The sequence below is a fragment of the Pseudophryne corroboree genome, chromosome 10 (assembly GCF_028390025.1).
Source record: "Pseudophryne corroboree isolate aPseCor3 chromosome 10, aPseCor3.hap2, whole genome shotgun sequence".
In the NCBI taxonomy this organism is placed as follows: Eukaryota; Metazoa; Chordata; class Amphibia; order Anura; family Myobatrachidae; genus Pseudophryne; species Pseudophryne corroboree.
The window spans coordinates 109,976,260-109,994,677 of NC_086453.1; positions in this window are offsets into that span (position 1 = coordinate 109,976,260).

Here is an 18,418-nt window from a genome sequence, read left to right on the forward strand (position 1 = left end):
TTAAAAAGCAAAAAAGGCCATGATGCAGTGAATAAGCCAGGTGGGAGAATAATGTAGGTACTGTACTGTGTTTTTACAGAATCTTTTATACCATCATTATATAATGAAGCATTTCAATATACAGGTCATTTAAAATGAAAAAAGAAAAGAAAAAGAAAATAGCATGGCTGGGATAGTGGTTAACATTAAAGCCTCACAGAACTGTCGTCTTGGATTCAATTCCCACCAAAGTCATATATGTGTGGAGTTTGCATGTTCTTCCCCGTGTTTGTGTGTATTTCCTCTGGGTGTTCCGGTTTCCTTTCACAATCATAAAGAACTGGTAGATTTATTGGACAAATAAATGAAAACTAGTGTGTGTGTGTCAAGCATGTGGAAGGGAATATAGATTGTAAGCTCCACTGGGGCAGGGACTGCTGTGAATGACTAAATATTTATCTGCAAAGATGTGAGGAATATGCTTGTACTATATAAATAACTGGTAATATGTAAATTACCATAACATCTGTATGGGTTCAGTATGAGTTACCGATGGACGGGATGCCAGCGGTCAGTATATTTACAGCCGCATCCCGTCCATCAGAATCCCGACAGGCCCCCATTGAGCTCCCTGACCCTCCCCTTTACCCTACCCTAACGCTCCTCGGTGGCGCCTGACCCTAAGCCTCCCTGCTTGGTGCCTAACCTTAACCCTACCTTTTCCACTGCCTAAACCTAACCCTCCCCACTGGGTGCCTAACCCTAACCTCCCCTTCTATGTGCCTAACCCTAACCTTCCGTCCCTGGTCCCTAACCTTCCCGTGGTTGCACCCTAACCCCCCCCCTCCTGCTGCCTAAACCTACCCCCCCCCCCCCCACATACACACACACACACACACACACACACACACAAACACACCCCGCACGTCAGGAGGGCAGCGCGTCCTGCTGTCAGAACGATCGGGATGCCAGTTGTCGGTATTTTGATGCCAACATTCCGCCCGGCGTCGGTATATAGACGCAGGGTTTGTGTCCTCCAACAGGATCATGGTGGTCGATATACCAACGCTGGGATCCTGTTGGAGGATCCTGTTGTTCGTCTGGGAGCCAACTGCTTCCCATCTGTACTGTATGAATTGTGTGCATTTTTTTTTTCTCCTTTTAATTATAGTGTAGATTCTCCTAACTTTCCAGACATGTTAAATTGAGTACTAAAGCATATGATAAACACATGGAATGAAGAGCGCGTGCGAATAGCGCAAGCGAGCGTAAAATTCTCGCCTGTTAGGATTGCATGGGCTTTACACAATGTTTAGGTTACTTAACAGTTAATAGGCTTGGGGGGTTGGTCTTAATTAGAGTAGTGGGAGTGTAGGGAGGAGCTAGCAGACATTTTGTGTGAGACAGGATATGCTTTCTGCCTCTTTCTCTCAGGATTTTCCAGCAGAAGGACCTTTGCTCCTGTGAGCAGCTCTTTGATTAATTTTGTATCTCCAAAATCCTCTTTCTCCACTCTGCTTTATTCTTTCACTAATTCCTATCTATTCTATAGCCTCTTTATTCTCCCTTCTTTCTCTTATTCCCTCACTATCCCCTTTTTCATTCTTCTCCTAATGGCCGCTCGCCCACGCAGACGGGCGCACCCCCCTGCTCGCTACCTAGTCACCGGGTCTGGTGCGGCTTCAGCGGTATCTTCCACGCTGGGCCACCGCCAGTCCCTCAGCCCTGCCCGGCTACCTGCTGCCGTGCTTCCCCTGACGGTCTGGGGGCTACTTTCGCCGGAGGTCCCGCGTCGCGCTCGCGTGGGCTCTGGCGGATCGCGGCTACACACGGCGCTTCTCCTGCCCCAGCCCCCTCAGCCGCGCAGGGCGCGCGGGACGTGCCGGTGGCGGGGGCGTGCGGGCGGACACAGGGGGACATTACCCCTGGGGGTGCTGTGGCAGTCTCCAGGCGCAGGGGCACACGCAGCACCACCCGGACACTGGCCGCAGGTGGGGGGCAAGGCGGGTCCACTGGGGGGAATAATTTGTCAGCCTCCAGGGGCTCGTCTCCCCCCAATACTGTTCAACCCATTCCTGCTGATAGTCCCCTACGGTATCGCGTGGTGCATCCGGGGGCAGCGGAAAGTGCGCTATTCTCGCCACGCGGCCCCCGAGCACGGCGTGCCGAGAGGCGCGGTTCTGCTGTGCCCAGCCTGGGGGAGACTGCAGTGTTTTATGCTCGCCCTGCATTAGGTGCCCCCCGTCCGGTCGGCAGCCCCCTCGCGGTTGTTGGCCGGTCCCGGGCGGGCACTGGGCGCAGGACGAGACGCACAGCTTCAGGTACTGGGCATCCGGCTGGTGCTGCGGGGCCTTTGGCCGCCGGCGCACCTGCGACCAGCAGCGTGGTCCTCCCTATTGCTCCTGCGACAGTGGCCGCTCCTGCGGACGGGGACACAGCGGCTGTTTCTGCACTGCTGGTCTCGGTTATAGGAATTTTGACTCCCCTGTTGACGGCGCGGTCATCTTCAAGTGGCTCGGCGGGCCAGTTCGGTGACTTGCGGTCTGCACTCACCCCACTGGTCGCTCAGCTGACGTCGTTATGCGCCGCTCCCCCTTCTGCGGCAGGTCAGCAGCCGCTTGTTTCCACTGGGTCCGGTGCACAGGCGCCTGCACTTAACCACTTGCCAGGCTCTTCGCTGGCACTTTCTGTTCCCTCTCCTGTTGCAGATCCGGTGGACATGCCGGAGAGTGATTCCAGCGACAGCGACCAGTCTTCTGCATCGGCTGCCACGAGACGGGCCTCCCAGGCATCCCCATCCGGTGAGACTAATGGTAATGGCGTTTTGGGTCAGCAGGGTGTCGGCGCCGAGACTGCCAAGGGCAAAGACCAGGCGAAGGTTGTCAAGGGTAAACGCCATAGGCACGGGCATTCCCACAAGCGCAGTAAGCGATCGCGCCGCCGGAGGCATGGTAGCAGCAGTCCGGAAGAGGGCAGTCCCAGCGACGTCGTGCGTTGCCCATACACCAAGGTTATGCGGGGTCTCCGCCCACGGATACGGGATCGTATCAATAGCGGATCTTACGTGGATGTCTTCGCATTAACATCCAAGTCCCGCAAGGCTTTGGTGGCGGCCAAGAAAAAGAGTGGGATAGGTGAGGACGCATATAGGTCCTATGTTAACTGGCTCAAGGGGTTCTACACATTCGCAGCCTGTTACCTGGAGACTCGCCCGGAAGAGGCCATGAACATCGTGCGCTACCTGCACATGATTCATGGTCTATTCCTTTCTAACAGGCCTCTCGCCTGGCTTCGGTACGACGCGGAGTTCAGGCGTAAACAGCACGGTCTCAATTTCCTGGCTTTCGGTGTCAAGGATGTGGAAGTATGGCTTGAGGTTACGGAGGGCTCCCTCGAGCTTCCGGAAGCCTCTACGGCCCAGCCCATTAGCACGTCTGCTAGGGGCTCCTTTCGGGCCACCGTGGGACGAGGGTCCAAAGGTCGTTGTTTTGCCTTTAACAACGGCAATTGCGGATCTGGGTGCAAATGTTGTTTCCGGCACAGCTGCCTGCGCTGCGGAGCTTCCCACCCGGCTAAGGAATGTCCCAAGCCTGCGGGTGCGGGTCCGGGTGGCAGATCCCTCGGCGTTACTAGTGCTAAGTAAAGCCCCCTCCCCTGTCCGGCTGGACGCCATGCGCAAATGGCTTACTTGGTACCCACTTCGCCCTCAGGCCCAATTTTTGCTGGAAGGTTTTACCGAGGGATTTCGCCTCCCCATTAGCGGCGAGGTCCCTTACTCAGCTCCTCGGAACTTGCGCTCGGCCAGAGTGCTTCCCCTCGTTCTGCAAGGTAAAGTGGCCAAGGAAGTGCAGCTGGGACGCATGGCCAGCCCCTTCGCTGCACCCCCTTTGCCAAATTTGGTTTAATCCCCAGTTGGAGTGGTCCCTAAGAAAACTCCTGGCAAATTTAGGCTAATCCAGCACCTGTCTTACCCTCATGGCGCGTCTGTTAACGATGCGATCCCCGATGCGCTATCCTCGGTTACGTATCAATCGTTTGATGACGCTTTGAAATTTGTCAGAGCGGCGGGCCCCCATGCGTTATTGGGTAAAGTTGATGTGGAATCTGCATTTCGTCTTTTGCCATTGCACCCTGATTCGTTTCGTTTCATGGGCTTTAGGCTGGACGACGGTTTTTACATCGACAAATGCCTGCCCATGAGTTGCTCGGTCTCCTGTGCTTTTTTTGAGGCTTTTAGTTCATTTCTCCATTGGTACGTTTGCGCTGGGACGGGGGAACCGGGAGTCGCACATTATCTGGACGATTTCCTGTGCATCGGGCCTTGCGGCTCGGACAGGTGTGCTCGGCTGCTCTTCTCCTTGAAAGCACTTTTTTACGAGTTCGGGGTACCAATCGCTCCGGATAAATGTGAGGGTCCTTGCACCTGCCTCTCGTATCTAGGCATCGAACTGGATACTGAGGCGGGATACTGCCGAATGCCCTTAGACAAAGTTGCCAAGTTGCGTGTGTGTATTGAGAGGGCATTGGCAGGTGGCAAGGTTACCTTGCGCCAGTGCCAATCCCTTCTCGGTCTTTTCAATTTTGCATGCAGGGTCATTCCCATGGTAGAATCTTTTGTCGCAAATTGGAGCGGGCGACGGCTGGCGCTCGTAAGCCGCATCACTTCATTAGATTGTCAACCGAGATAAGCAGGGACCTGCGAGTTTGGGATGCCTTTCTGCATGAGTTTAATGGCGTAGCCATTTGGCTGTCTGAGGCGGTCCACAGCCCAGGTATCCAGTTGTTCACCGACGCGACGGGTTCCTGGGGATACGGTGCGTACCTCGATGGTGCATGGTCCGCTGCCCCTTGGCCGGTCTCCTGGTTCCGGCAGGGCTTAACCCGCAACCTTTTGTTGCTGGAACTGTTTCCCATTGTCGTTGCATTGGAGCTGTGGGGGGAGCGGATCAAAGACCAGCACGTGGTCTTCTGGTGTGACAATCTGGGCGTGGTTCAGGCGATCAATGGGCAGCGATCTTCCTCACTTCCAGTTCTTCGCTTGTTGGCCCGCCTGGTCTTGCTCTGTTTGCGTCTGAATGTTCACTTCGTTGCGCGGCACGTCCCAGGGGTTGACAACAGCATTGCTGATGCTCTCTCTAGACAACAGTGGGCTCGGTTTCGCGCGTTGGCCCCTGCTGCAGCGCTTACAGGTGACGTATGCCCTTCTTATTGCTGGCAGGTTATATGGCTGGGATAACTGCTTTGGCCAGCCAGTCGGTGGCTCCAGCCACGCTGGTGAAATATCGGGCGGCGTTCCATCGATGGGAGGCATTCATTGCGCACAGGCGAAACGAAGGTAAGCCTTCCTTTCGACTACTGTTGGCTTTTGTCTGGCGTATGTACGAAGCTGGGAGGTCGCGCGCAGTTGTCAGCCAGATGCTGGCAGGTATCTCCTTTTTTCTGTGCTTACAGGGTAGCCATGATTTCACTAAAAGCTTTTTGGTGAGACGCTGTTTGCAGGGCTGGGCTCGTGGCACTCCTGTGTCTTTGGACAACAGGTGTCCTATATCAGTTGCGCTGCTGGGTCGCCTGATGGAGGTCTTACCATCCGTTTGCGATTCTCAGTATGAGGTGTTGCTTTTCCGGCTTGCCTTTGCTATGGCTTTTTACGGAGCCTTTCGGATCGGCGAGTTGGTGGCCCCCTCCAGGTCCGTGGCCCCTCCTTTGCTTGAGTCCCATGTGTTGCTGGCGGATGCGTTACTGTGCAAATTAAGCCATTCTAAGACGGATCTGTTGGGGCGTGGGCATTGGATTACCTTGCCTGCCTTCCCTAACACTAGCATCTGCCCCGTAACCTTGGCACGCGTGTATGGTGACTCCCGGCCACGTTGTGGTGGAGCGTGGCTTGTCCACCTCGATGGGTCACCTTTGACGTTGTACCAATTCCGGTGGGTATTTTAGCAATGCATCCTTTCGTTGGGATTGTCGCCATCACTGTCTGGCACACATTCCTTTCGTATTGGTGCTGCGACAACAGCCGCTTCATTGGGTTTTTCTGAGACTGAGATTAAAGCGCTTGGTCGATGGAAATCCAATGCCTACAAGCGCTATGTCAGGTGATTCCATTGTCCAGTTTACGGCAGGCCTTCTTCTGGTTTGCCTCAAATTTTTCTTGTTCTCCTTGGTTTCTTTTCAGTTCACTCGTGAGACGACAGGATGGCGTGCCGGAGGGTCGGTGTTGGGGTGCCCTCGCCAGCCGCTACATTTTTGGCGGGAGTGCCTTGGCTCTGACTCGTTGACCCGTCTTTTCGTCTCTCCTCGACCGGACTCGACCTATAGCCTTTTTTGGCCACTCGTCACCGTTTGTACAGTGGGGGTCCCGTTGGATTTTGCCCTGCTTTTCTCCTGAGATCCCAGAGGGGCTATTGGCCTGCGCCCTCTGCGGCAGGTTTTGCAGGTTTTCACTTCGGGACAGGTCGTTCCCCTCCCCTCCCTGTATGAATTGTGTGCATTTTTTTTTCTCCTTTTAATTATAGTGTAGATTTCTCCTAACTTTCCAGACATGTTAAATTGAGTACTAAAGCATATGATAAACACATGGAATAAGGATTTTCATTTGTAAATCATTTTACGCCTTAGTGCACTGTGCAATATGCATAAAAAACAGGGCTTTAGTTGCTGTGCATCTAATTGACAGCAGCAGAGGGCACCACAACACAGCTCCAAGTCTCCAACGTGATCGTTACCAGAGAGTTCTGTGCTTCGCTCTGATGGATGTCAGACGTTCCCTGGACTTTGCTCCTCAAAAACAGAAATCTGAGAGTCCCAGTGGTTATAACTCAGCTGACAGCAAAATAACTTGAGACTCCTGATCAAACATGAAGTAAGCCAGAAAACTGCTAATCAACTGCTTAGTGAGAGTGATGCAGTACATAACATCACATCTTAATGGAGCAATTAATATTCTGCAAGCTGAAGGAGTACAGTATTTCCCTGGTAATATCTGCAGTGAGAGAGCAGCTCATTTCCCAGTGTCAGTTTTCATCTCAGGGCATCATGCACACAGGAAACCACAGCGTAATACCGGATCATGGTGGAAGACAGTGTCATTTTAGGGGAAACATAGAATGGAAAAGTGTCCACCTGCATAACCATATATATTGCTCACAATTACTGGACGTGCTTGTGTATACATTATACACATTGTCCATACTCTATACAGAAGATCATATTAACATTACAGACATTCAGGGGGTGATTCAATTATTCTTATAATTATTTATATAACACGGGTTGTCCGGTAAGGAAAACCTCTCTTGTTTTTTGCTTGCTCTCCATAAAAGTACGAGCAAAAATGAGTGAGGATTTCCTGCCACAATGATCTGTTATGTGCTTAAAAAGGCAGAATGGGGTCGGGTATGCACTATGCATAAGTTTAGTAGAGTACTGTATGTGAAACACTAACCTAACCTATAGATGCGACCTGTTAGACCTATCTGCTTCTGATTGGCTACTTGCTCATTGACCCCTCAGGCTGATAGTACTTCATTCTTTACTATTGCTAGCAAGTCACAGCTGACTATTTATGTTACTGTTTTTGTTACTTACATTTGGACCGATGCAGATAAAAGGATTCATATTTCATTTTGATAGTACTAAATAATGAATGTGAGGGTGTTCGTGCAAATATTACATTTTATATGGAAAATGCAACACATTTACTGTCTAGCGGTATGCCCAGGCTGGATTAAGCCTGTCTGTCTCCATACATCAGTAGTAAGGAAAGTAATGGAAAAATTATTAAAAGAAAGAGTTGTGGAATATCTTAAATCAAACAACTTACAGGATCCAAAACAGCATGGATTTACTGGTGGGAGATCATGCCAAACAAATCTTATTGACTTTTTTGACTCTGTGATGAAAATAACAGATCAAGGGGGAGCTGTAGATGTAGCATATCTAGACTTTAGTAAGGCATTTGACACTGTCCCACATCGCAGACTGCTAAATAAACTTGAAAGCGTGGGGGTGGATTATAAAACAGTTAAATGGATAAGAACCTGGTTGCAGGATAGGAAACAGACAGTTGTAGTAAATGGAGTGCAATCTATGGAGATAAATGTTACCAGTGTAGTACGTCAGGGATCTGTACTTGGACCAGTTCTCTTTAATATCTTTGTTACTGACATTGCAAATGGTATTGAAGGGAAAGTATGCCTTACTGCAGATGATACAAAGATATGGAACAGGGTAAACACACCGGGAGGGGTAAAACAAATGATTGATGACCTAGGTAAACTTGAGAAATGGTCAAGAATGTGGCAACTACAGTTTAATGCTAAAAAATGCAAAATCATGCACTTGGGTCTCAAAAACCCAAAGGCTAAATATAGTATCAAGGGTACTATAATGGAAACTACTGAGAAGGAAAGGGATTCAGGAGTCACTATTTCAAGTGACTTAAAGGCAGGAAAGCAATGCAACAAAGCAATAAGAAAGGCAAGTCAGATGCTTGGTTGCATAGGGAGAGGACTCAGTAGCAGGAAAAAAGAAGTAATAATGCCACTGTATACAGTGCCAGACTTCCCACTAGGCATGTGCCTAGAGGCGGCACCTACCAGGGACGGCACAGCAGGTCTCACTCCCCCATGACGTTGAGTCCCTGTTTCATCAGCTCGCCCCATCGCGGAACCCTCCAAACCACCCTCCCATCGCGGCAGTCCCGTTCCACCAATTAGTATCCCACTGCCCTGCTAAACTATCCCAATCCCCCGGAATCCCCCAGCCGCTAAAATGCTGTCTGCGCATGCACGAATCCGGCTGCGATGTGGGCGGAGCTTGGCACGAGGAAGTAAAATATGCCGGCCTAGGAAGCGCCACATGCCCGTGGGCAGTAACACCCGTCCAGCCCAGCAGAGCATACGAGCGGCCGGCCACCAGTGCAGGGTTGCAGGCATGGAGACCGTACATCACAGTCTCCCTCTCCAGTGGCCGTGGCATCAGCAGCGGATCTCTCCCCTCACATGCAGGGGGCTGCGGGCAGTAAGACATCCAGGAGGGGGAGCAGGTCTGGTGGGGAGACTGACAGTCTGGAGACCACTGGAAGCCCAGAGGAGAGGTTAGTGGAGGAGGAGTGCCCCAGCCCAAGGTGAGTGCATGTAGTACTGTACCTCAGCAGCATCATCGGCTAGCAGGCTGGGTGTATGTGTCTGTGTTTGTGTGTGTGTAGCATCTCATTACCTCGACCCCCTCACATTGCCGAACCGCTGAATACCCCTACCATCGAGGCACATCCCCCCCATACACAACATCCCGGCACCTCCGATCCCTCTCATATTTATATTATTTTTTATTGGGGGGGGGGAGCAATAATGATGTGCCTAGGGGCACCCAGACCCCTGAATCTGCGGCTGACTGTATAGGTCACTGGTACGGTCTCATCTGGAATACTCCAGAAGGATATAAATACATTAGAGAGTGTACAAAGAAGGGCAGCTAAAATGTTGCATGGCCTACATCACAAAACATACCCGGAAAGGCTAAAATATCTTAACATGTATAGTTTGGGGAGAGAAAGGAAAGGGGGGACATGATAGAAACTTTCAAATATACTAAGGGTTTTTAACAAAGTACAAGGGGGAAACATTCTTCAAAGGAAGAGAAGTATTGGAACTCGAGGACATACACTGAAACTGGAGCGAGGCAGGTTCAGGGGAAATTTAAGGAAAAATGACTTCACATAAAGGGTAGTGGATAAGTGGAATAGCCTCCCATCAGAGGTGGTAGAGGCTAAGACTGTAGAGCAATTTAAACATGCTTGGGATAGGCATATGAATATCCTTATAAAGAATTAAGGTTCAAAAAGGGTTGAGATTGCCTAAAGGATAAAAAAAAAGGGGCACACTAGATGGGCCAAGTGGTTCTTATCTGCCGTCAAGTTCTATGTTTCTATCTATCTATCTATCTATCTATCTATCTATCTATCTATCTATCTATCTATCGATCGATCTATCTATCTATCTATCTATCTATCTATCTATCTATCTATCTATCTATCTATCTATCTATCTATCTATCTATCTATATATCTATCTGTTTGTCTGTGTCTGTCTGTCTATCTATCCATCTACCCCTTACACTGTACAATATATTTAATGATCCCTCGTCCCTTAAATATTTAATGACCCCCCTTGCTCCCCCTTAAATATTTAATGACCCCTGCTCACCCCCACCCCTTGAGATATTTAATGATCCCCCCTACCACTTAAATATTTAATGTTCACCCCCCTCACCGCCACCATTTATATATTTAATAAACCTCTCAGCCCCACCTTTTAAAATATATTTTATGATTTTCTACCCCTACAGCAGATTCAGATTCCGGCTCCAGTATCCCCCTCGTCACCTTCTTGGGGGGATGAGACATCATGACATCTCATCCCCCAGCTGCATAGCGTCGTCGTTATCTACTAGTCAGTGGCACCGACAGAGGAGGGGAGCAAGTGGTGCTGCCACTGCTGCTGTGGTTACACACTGCAGAGCCAGTGTCAGACAGTTGCAGGAGTCGGGGATGATTTTGTCCGTCTCCAGACTCTGCAGCTGCTGTTGGTACAGCCTGGAGACAGACAAAATCATCCTTGTATAGCAGCTTCGGCCAGGGGGACCCTTGAGATAGGGGGGCCCTGCGGTCACTTACCCCCTGACCCCTCCCCCCCCCCCCTCCCTTAATCCAGCACTGAGTATCCCTATGATATTCTGCAATTTCAGAGCTGATTGTGTCTGGAATTATGTGAAACTCAGCATACTGTACACATATAACTATGCTTTGTGTGACAGGATCTTTAAATATATGAGCATTCAGAGCTCAAAATTTAATTATATTTAATTATATTTACAGTTATATTTAATACATTCTGTTCAGTGATAACTTTCTTTTTAGCATCACACCAACATAACAATACAGCAAAAATAAAAATAATACTAATAATAATACTAATACAGGTTGAGTATCCCTTATCCAAAATGCTTGGGACCAGAGGTATTTTGGATATGGGATTTTTCCGTATTTTGGAATAATTGCATACTATAATGAGATATCATGGTGATGGGACCTAAATCTAAGCACAGAATGCTTTTATGTTACATATACACCTTATACACACAGCCTGAAGGTAATTGTAGCTAATATTTTTTATAACTTTGTGCATTAAACAAAGTGTGTCTACATTCACACAATTCATTTATGTTCCATATACACCTTATACACACAGCCTGAAGGTCATTTAATACAATATTATTAATAACTTTGTGTATTAAACAAAGGTTGTGTACATTGAGCCATCAAAAAACAAAGGTTTCACTATTTCACTCTCACTCAAAAAAGTCCGTATTTCGGAATATTCCGTATTTCAGAATATTTGGATATGGGATACTCAACCTGTAATGTTATTTATATAACGTTTTTCTCCCAGTATGACTCAAGTGCTTTACAACACAAAATACAAAACAAGTTTAACAAGGGGCATTAGTGAAACACGTGAGTAAACAGGTAAGTCTTGAGTCTATTTTTGAAGGATTCTGGAGTGGAGGCCTCTTGCACTGTCTGGGGAAGTAGGTACCATAGAGTTGGAGCCACAAAGCTGTAAGCTCGACCCATAGGTAAATTCAGAGCTGCTAATAGCCCTTCATTTACATATTGCAGTGATTAAGAGGGGCAGTAAGGAATCAGAAGCTGCTTCAGGTAACCTGGGTCCTGGTCATGTAGGACTTTGAAGTTCAGTAAGCCAATCTTGAAAACAATTTGCCATCTTACAGGCTGCCAGTAAAGGGAATAGAGGGGTGGTCTTCTGTTTGCTGGCGGCCGGGCTCCCAGCGACTAGCATACCGGCGCCGGAATCCCGACCGCCGGCATACCGTAATTTTTTCTCCCTCTTGGGGGTCCACAACCCCCCTAGAGGGAGAATAGATAGCGGGCGCCACCGTGCCCGCAGCGTCGCGAGCGGAGCGAGCCCGCAAGGGGCTCATTTGCGGTCGGTATGCCAGTGGTCGGGATTCCGGCGCCGGTATGCTGGTCGCCGGGAGCCCGGCCGCCGGCATACCCTACTACACCCGGAATACAGAATGGGTGTTATGTGGCTGGAATGGGGCTGGTTGGTTAATAGTCTGGCAGCTGCATTTTGTACCATCTGCACTCAGTGCAATTCTTTTGCTGGGAGACCAAGGTAGAGGGCATTGCAGTAGTATAGGCATGAGGATACAAATGCACAGGGCCATAACTAGGTGTGTGCCGATGGTGCCTTGCCCACAGCGCAACAACACACCCACACGGCCGCTATCTCCATTCTCCAGACTCCGTGTTGCACAGCACACAGCCACACACACTCACTGCTGCTGGCGGCGCCGCCTGTATCCACTACAGCGTGCGGCGCTGCCTGTGTCCCTACTCCCGCTGGCAGCGCTGCTTGTGTCTCGCCAGCGCCGCCTGTGTCCCGCTGTCAGCCGGCGCTGCCTGTGTTCCTACTCCGGCTGGCGCCGCCGCCTGTGTCCCCTCACCCACCGCCGCCGCTGCTGCTGATTGTTCACATAAGGGTTTGGCTGCAGGGGACTGTGAAGCTGCTGCTGTAGCCGGCGGTGGGTCAGTCTGCAGGAAGATGGGGCGGCTGTGTGTACATGGAGTAGCAGGACACTACCAAGAGGACTCGGGAGCTGGCAGCAGCACTGAGAAAACTGCCTGTCAGGCTCTGCCTAAGCACTGCCCTGAATGGTAAGTATCTCTCTCTCTCTCTCTCTCTCTCTCTCTCTCTATTCTCTCTGCCACAATGTGTAAAAGGGGGACGCTGTCTGCCTTAATGTGTATAATGGGACGCTGTCTGCCATAATGTGTAAAAAGGGGGACGCTGTCTGCCGTAATGTGTAAAAAGGGGTCGCTGTCTGCCATAATGTGTAAAAAGGGGACCCTGTCTGCCGTAATGTGTAAAAAGGGGACGCTGTCTGCCATAATGTGTAAAAAGGGGGACGCTGTCTGCCGTAATGTGTAAAAAGGGGGACGCTGTCTGCCGTAATGTGTATAAAATCGGGATGCTGTCTGCGTAATGTGTAAAAAAGGGGACGCTGTCTGCAGTAATGTGTAAAAAGGGGGGCGCTGTCTGCCGTAACGTGTAAAAAGGGGATGCTGTCTGCCGTAATGTGTTAAAAGGGGACGCTGTCTGCCGTAATGTGCAAAAAGGGGTTGCTGTCTGCCGTAATGTGTTAAAAGGGGGACGCTGTCAGCCATAATGTGTAAAAAGGGGGACGCTGTCTGCCGTAATGTGTAAAAAGGAGATGCTGTCTGCCGTAATGTGTAAAAAGGGGACGCTGTCTGCCGTAATGTGTAAAAAGGGGTTGCTGTCTGCCGTAATGTGTTAAAAGGGGGACGCTGTCAGCCGTAGTGTGTAAAAAGGGGTTGCTATCTGCCGTAATGTGTAAAAAGGGGGACGCTGTCTGCCATAATGTGTAAAAAGGGGGACGCTGTCTGCCGTAATGTGTAAAAAGGGGTTGCTGTCTGCGTAATGTGTAAAAAAGGGGACGCTGTCTGCCGTAATGTGTAAAAAGGGGGACGCTGTCTGCCGTAACGTGTAAAAAGGGGATGCTGTCTGCCGTAATGTGTAAAAAGGGGACGCTGTCTGCCGTAATGTGTAAAAAGGGGTTGCTGTCTGCCGTAATGTGTTAAAAGGGGGACGCTGTCAGCCGTAATGTGTAAAAAGGGGGACGCTGTCTGCCGTAATGTGTAAAAAGGGGACGCTGTCTGCCGTAATGTGTAAAAAGGGGTTGCTGTCTGCCGTAATGTGTAAAAAGGGGGACGCTGTCAGCCGTAATGTGTAAAAAGTGGGACGCTGTCTGCCGTAATGTGTAAAAAGGGAATGCAGTCTGCCGTAATGTGTAAAAAAGGGGACGCTGTCTTCAGTAATGTGCAAAAAGGGGGACGCTGTCTGCCGTAATGTGTAAAAAGGGGTTGCTGTCTGCCGTAATGTGTTAAAAGGGGGACGCTGTCAGCCGTAATGTGTAAAAAGGGGGACGCTGTCTGCCGTGATGTGTAAAAAGGGGGACTGTCTGCCGTAATGTGTAAAAAGGGGGACGCTGTCTGCCATAATGTGTAAAAAGGGGCTCTACCTGGTGTAGTGGCGCTACTGTGCGGTGTGATTTGAATAATGGAGACTACTGTGCACCGTAGTATGAATTGGTATTATTTTGTAGCCACACCCCTTCCCTATGAAGCCACTCCCTATATAGTTTATTATTATTTTGTGGCCACACCCCTTCCCCATGAAGCCACTGCCCCTATCTTGCATGAAGGGAGGGGGGGCGCCAATGCCGTTTCTTGCACACAGTGCTAAAATGCCTAGTTACAGAACTGCAAATGCATGTATGACTTTAGACAGATCTTCTGAGTGATTTAAGTGCTTCTAGCTGGGTACACATTGGCATATATATTGGCCAATCAATTGATCGGCCAATATATCTTTAGCTGATCTGCAGGTGTGTACAAGCAATATGTCTGGGAACTACGTCTTTCACACATATATTGCATCTGCTGTACAGCACAGCAGGAGGCCAATATATCTGCAGATATACTGGTGTATCTTTCTGTGTGTACTGTATGAACAACCACCATCTGCATAAATACTGTTGCTGCAGGTGGGTTCAGTATGATTTACAGGCGGCCGGGATGCCAGCTGTCAGTATACCAACAGCGGCATCCTGGCCGCCAGTATGCTGGCAGCATGGCGAGCGCAAAGAGTCCCTTTGCGGGCTTGCCACAGGCTCTACACTCTATAGTTGTTGTGGACACCCACGAGTGGGAATAGTCCTGTTGTGCTGGTATTCCGCCTGCCGCCATTTCCAGCTGTCAGGATTCCGGCATCGATATCCTGATCGCCAGGATCCCGACAGCCGCAAATTACACGTATACCCTGCAGATCTATTGAACAGCAGATATAGCTTAATCTATCTTTAAGATATGTTTGTGCATCTTTCTTTCTTCTTTCAGCAGATATACAGGTATCTGCGGATTGATTGAACTGCAGTAACCTTGCCGAAATGCATTGGATACACAGCATACGGGTGATCACTGCGCACCCCGCACAGAGATCCACACATCACAAGTAGCCAGAGCAACCCGGAGACATCTCAGCGATCTCAGCGACAGCCACAGCAAGGCACTGTGGGGCAAGCACGTGACCGCAACCAGGAAGTGCAGTTCATGAACAGCGCTTCCTCCCGTCCACAGCCACACGGACAATGGCTGTCGACCATCGGATGAGCACCACCTAATACGCTGGGAACAGAGGTAGAGTGGTTTGAGAGTGAATGCGCTCATTCCCTTCACCGAGAGGTTCGTTAGAGGAAACACCGGGCTGCTACACAAATTAAGACACTTACTGGTAAGTGCACCTAGTGAGCGGAACGTCGCCACTGCCACTTGCCAATCCCCGGACTGACATTCATCTATCTCCGTGAAATCATCTGGGGGTAACATAAATTCCGGGATTAGGAGTTTATGGTATACAGGTGTTCCTAAAGAATACCCTATTCTCACCATATGTGGGACTCCCTACTCTGGTGACACTGCACTGATGGAGATATCCAACTAAAACTCAAGGTTTTTTTTTTTAAAACCACTTTTTGCCCAATTTTTTCTTTTCTTTGTTTTATTTTACATCTGGGGGGTATTAAATTACTGTCGGAACTGCCGTCTTGTCGGAAAGACGGCAGTTTCCGACTTTTTTTAGGTTGGAAACTGTTATGACCTATTCAATGCCCCTGCCGTTTTTCTGACAAGTCGGCAATTCCGACTTGTTGGAAAACACATGGATCGGCGGAATAGCCGCAGATCCACGTGTGTTGTGTGAAGCGCTGCCATATCCGACAGGTTTTAGCCCCATTTACGACAATGTCAATCTGACTTTAAAAAAAGTCAGATTGGCATTGTCAGGAACGGACAAATCTGACAGCTCATTGAATACTGAGATGTTGGATCCTTTCCATCGGAAAGTATCCGACATCAGTTGAATATACTCCATTATCTTTGTCATCACTCTTAAGCCATATACACCCGAAACGGGAATAAATTCATGCTTTTTCATGATACTGTCATCTGCCTCATTCATTCACAATCCATAATCCCCATCCCCCCCTTCCCCTCAATTTTCCCTGAGCAGCGCTGTACATCTACCATATGCAGATATATCTGCCAATGTATACCCAGCTTAACTTCTATTTAGCATATACTAAAAAGTGGTACCTATTATTTGTATTATATGATAAAATGTTAAAAGAATGCTGCTCATCAGCCTGAAGGGGTTAAACCCTGAGACTGCAGATAGGTCGGGCATCAACGGGAGGTAGTTACGTGACCGGTGGTCAGGATACCGCCGGTCACAATATCTACGCTGGGATCCCCCCTCCTTATAGTCCCGACAGTCGACATGCTGACTAACAGGGACTATTCCCAATCATGGGTGTCCACGACGGGTGTGGATCATTAGATCGACAGTGTCTAGGTCGACAATGTTTAGGTCGACCACTATAGGTCAACAGTCAGTAGGTCGACAGGGTAAGAAGGTCGACATGTTCTAGGTCGACAGATCAAAAGGTCGACATGAGTTTTTATGTTTTTTTGTGTTGTTTTCTTTGTAGAGTGACCGGAAACCCCAATTAGTGCACCGTGTCCCCTGGCATGGCTCGCTTCGATCGCCATGCTTCGGGCAAGGTGCCTCGATTCACTCGGCACAGATTACTGTTCCAATCGTAGTCCACGTGGATTGTTAAGTATAAAAAAAGTAAAAGAAAATATTTTTTCAAAAAAACTCATGTCGACCTTTTGACATGTCGACCTAGAACATGTCGACCTTCTGACCCTGTCGACCTAGTGACTGTCGACCTATAGTGGTCAACCTAAACATGTCGTCCTTGACACCCACAGAGTGGGAATAAAACCTGTGGTGAGCGCCCACTAGGGGCTTCGTTGCGCTCGCCCCGCCATGCATTTAAAAGCCGGCATCGGTATGGTGTCCGGCATTAACATCTTCATCTTAATCAGCCAATAGTCTGCTGAGGGTGGGTATGTTAGCTTTCCTAGATTGCCTGGTGTTAAGTGTGGAGGGACAGTAAAAGTGGCAGTGCATTATGCTGGGGCCACTCTCCTGCCAGTAAGGCACTGAAAATAGCGATGCATTCAGCAAACCAAAACACCCAAGGAGCGCAGCAAACAATAAATTATTATTAAAAAAAATTTATGTATCCACTATCCAATGCACATTTATTACATACAGTTCATATACATGGCATAACAAAAAATATTCCTAATATATTTATTTATTTATTTATTAACAGTTTCTTATATAGCGCAGCATATTCCGTTGCGCTTTACAATTAGAACAACAGTAATAGAACAAAACTGGGTAAAAACAAACAGATATAGAGGTAGGAAGGCCCTGCTCGCAAGCTTACATATATATAGAAACAGTATTAAATTAATATAAAAAAAATAAGAATATTTAAAACAAATAACAGATTTACTACAGAGTATAATTTTAGTCCCCCTCACCAGTGTAGTTGGTGAGGATATTAGGAGTTAGTTATGACACAAATATTTTATGCAGCCTCCTGTTGTCGTTGATCACCAGTTAATAGTGTTGTAATACTAGCAAACTGCTAGTACTGTATTAGAAGCCCAAAGTTGTACAATTGGTTAATCCTGAAAGCAGGGCTGGATTAGTGGCCACATTGGCCTAGGGCTGAAAATGTTCAAGGGCCTATACCAGTGGATTCCAAACTTTTTTGAATCACGGCGCCCTAGAATATCAGAATTTTTTCACGGCACCCCTAGGCCAAAATTTTCTTATTAAGAAATTTAGAAAGAAATATTACATTAAGTAGATCGCGTTTATATGTCATCCTTAGGGTCAGTTGTGTGGTGAGGGACAAGAGTTGCTTCTGTTTGACCACATATTTTATGACTGACAGCCACCAGCACTGGTTTTGCCTATTATATTGACCATGAATAATTTGAATTGGTCCTGGACCACCAACCCAGGGCACCCCTGCAAGTGTCCCGAGGCACCCCAGGGAGCCAGGGCATACAGTTTGGGAACCTCTGGCCTATACAAAGAAGAGGCTGTGACTGGTGCTGTGTGGGTTTTGTCAGAGTCACGTGGGTGGCTACACTCCCTACACTATCAGCCCCACTGTCTCTAAATACATAAAAAGAAAAAATAAGATTTTACTCACCGGTAAATCTATTTCTCGTAGTCCGTAGTGGATGCTGGGTACTCCATAAGGACCATGGGGAATAGACGGGCTCCGCAGGAGACTGGGCACTCTAAAGAAAGATTTAGGTCTACCTGGTGTGCACTGGCTCCTCCCCCTATGACCCTCCTCCAAGCCTCAGTTAGGACACTGTGCCCGGAAGAGCTGACACAAT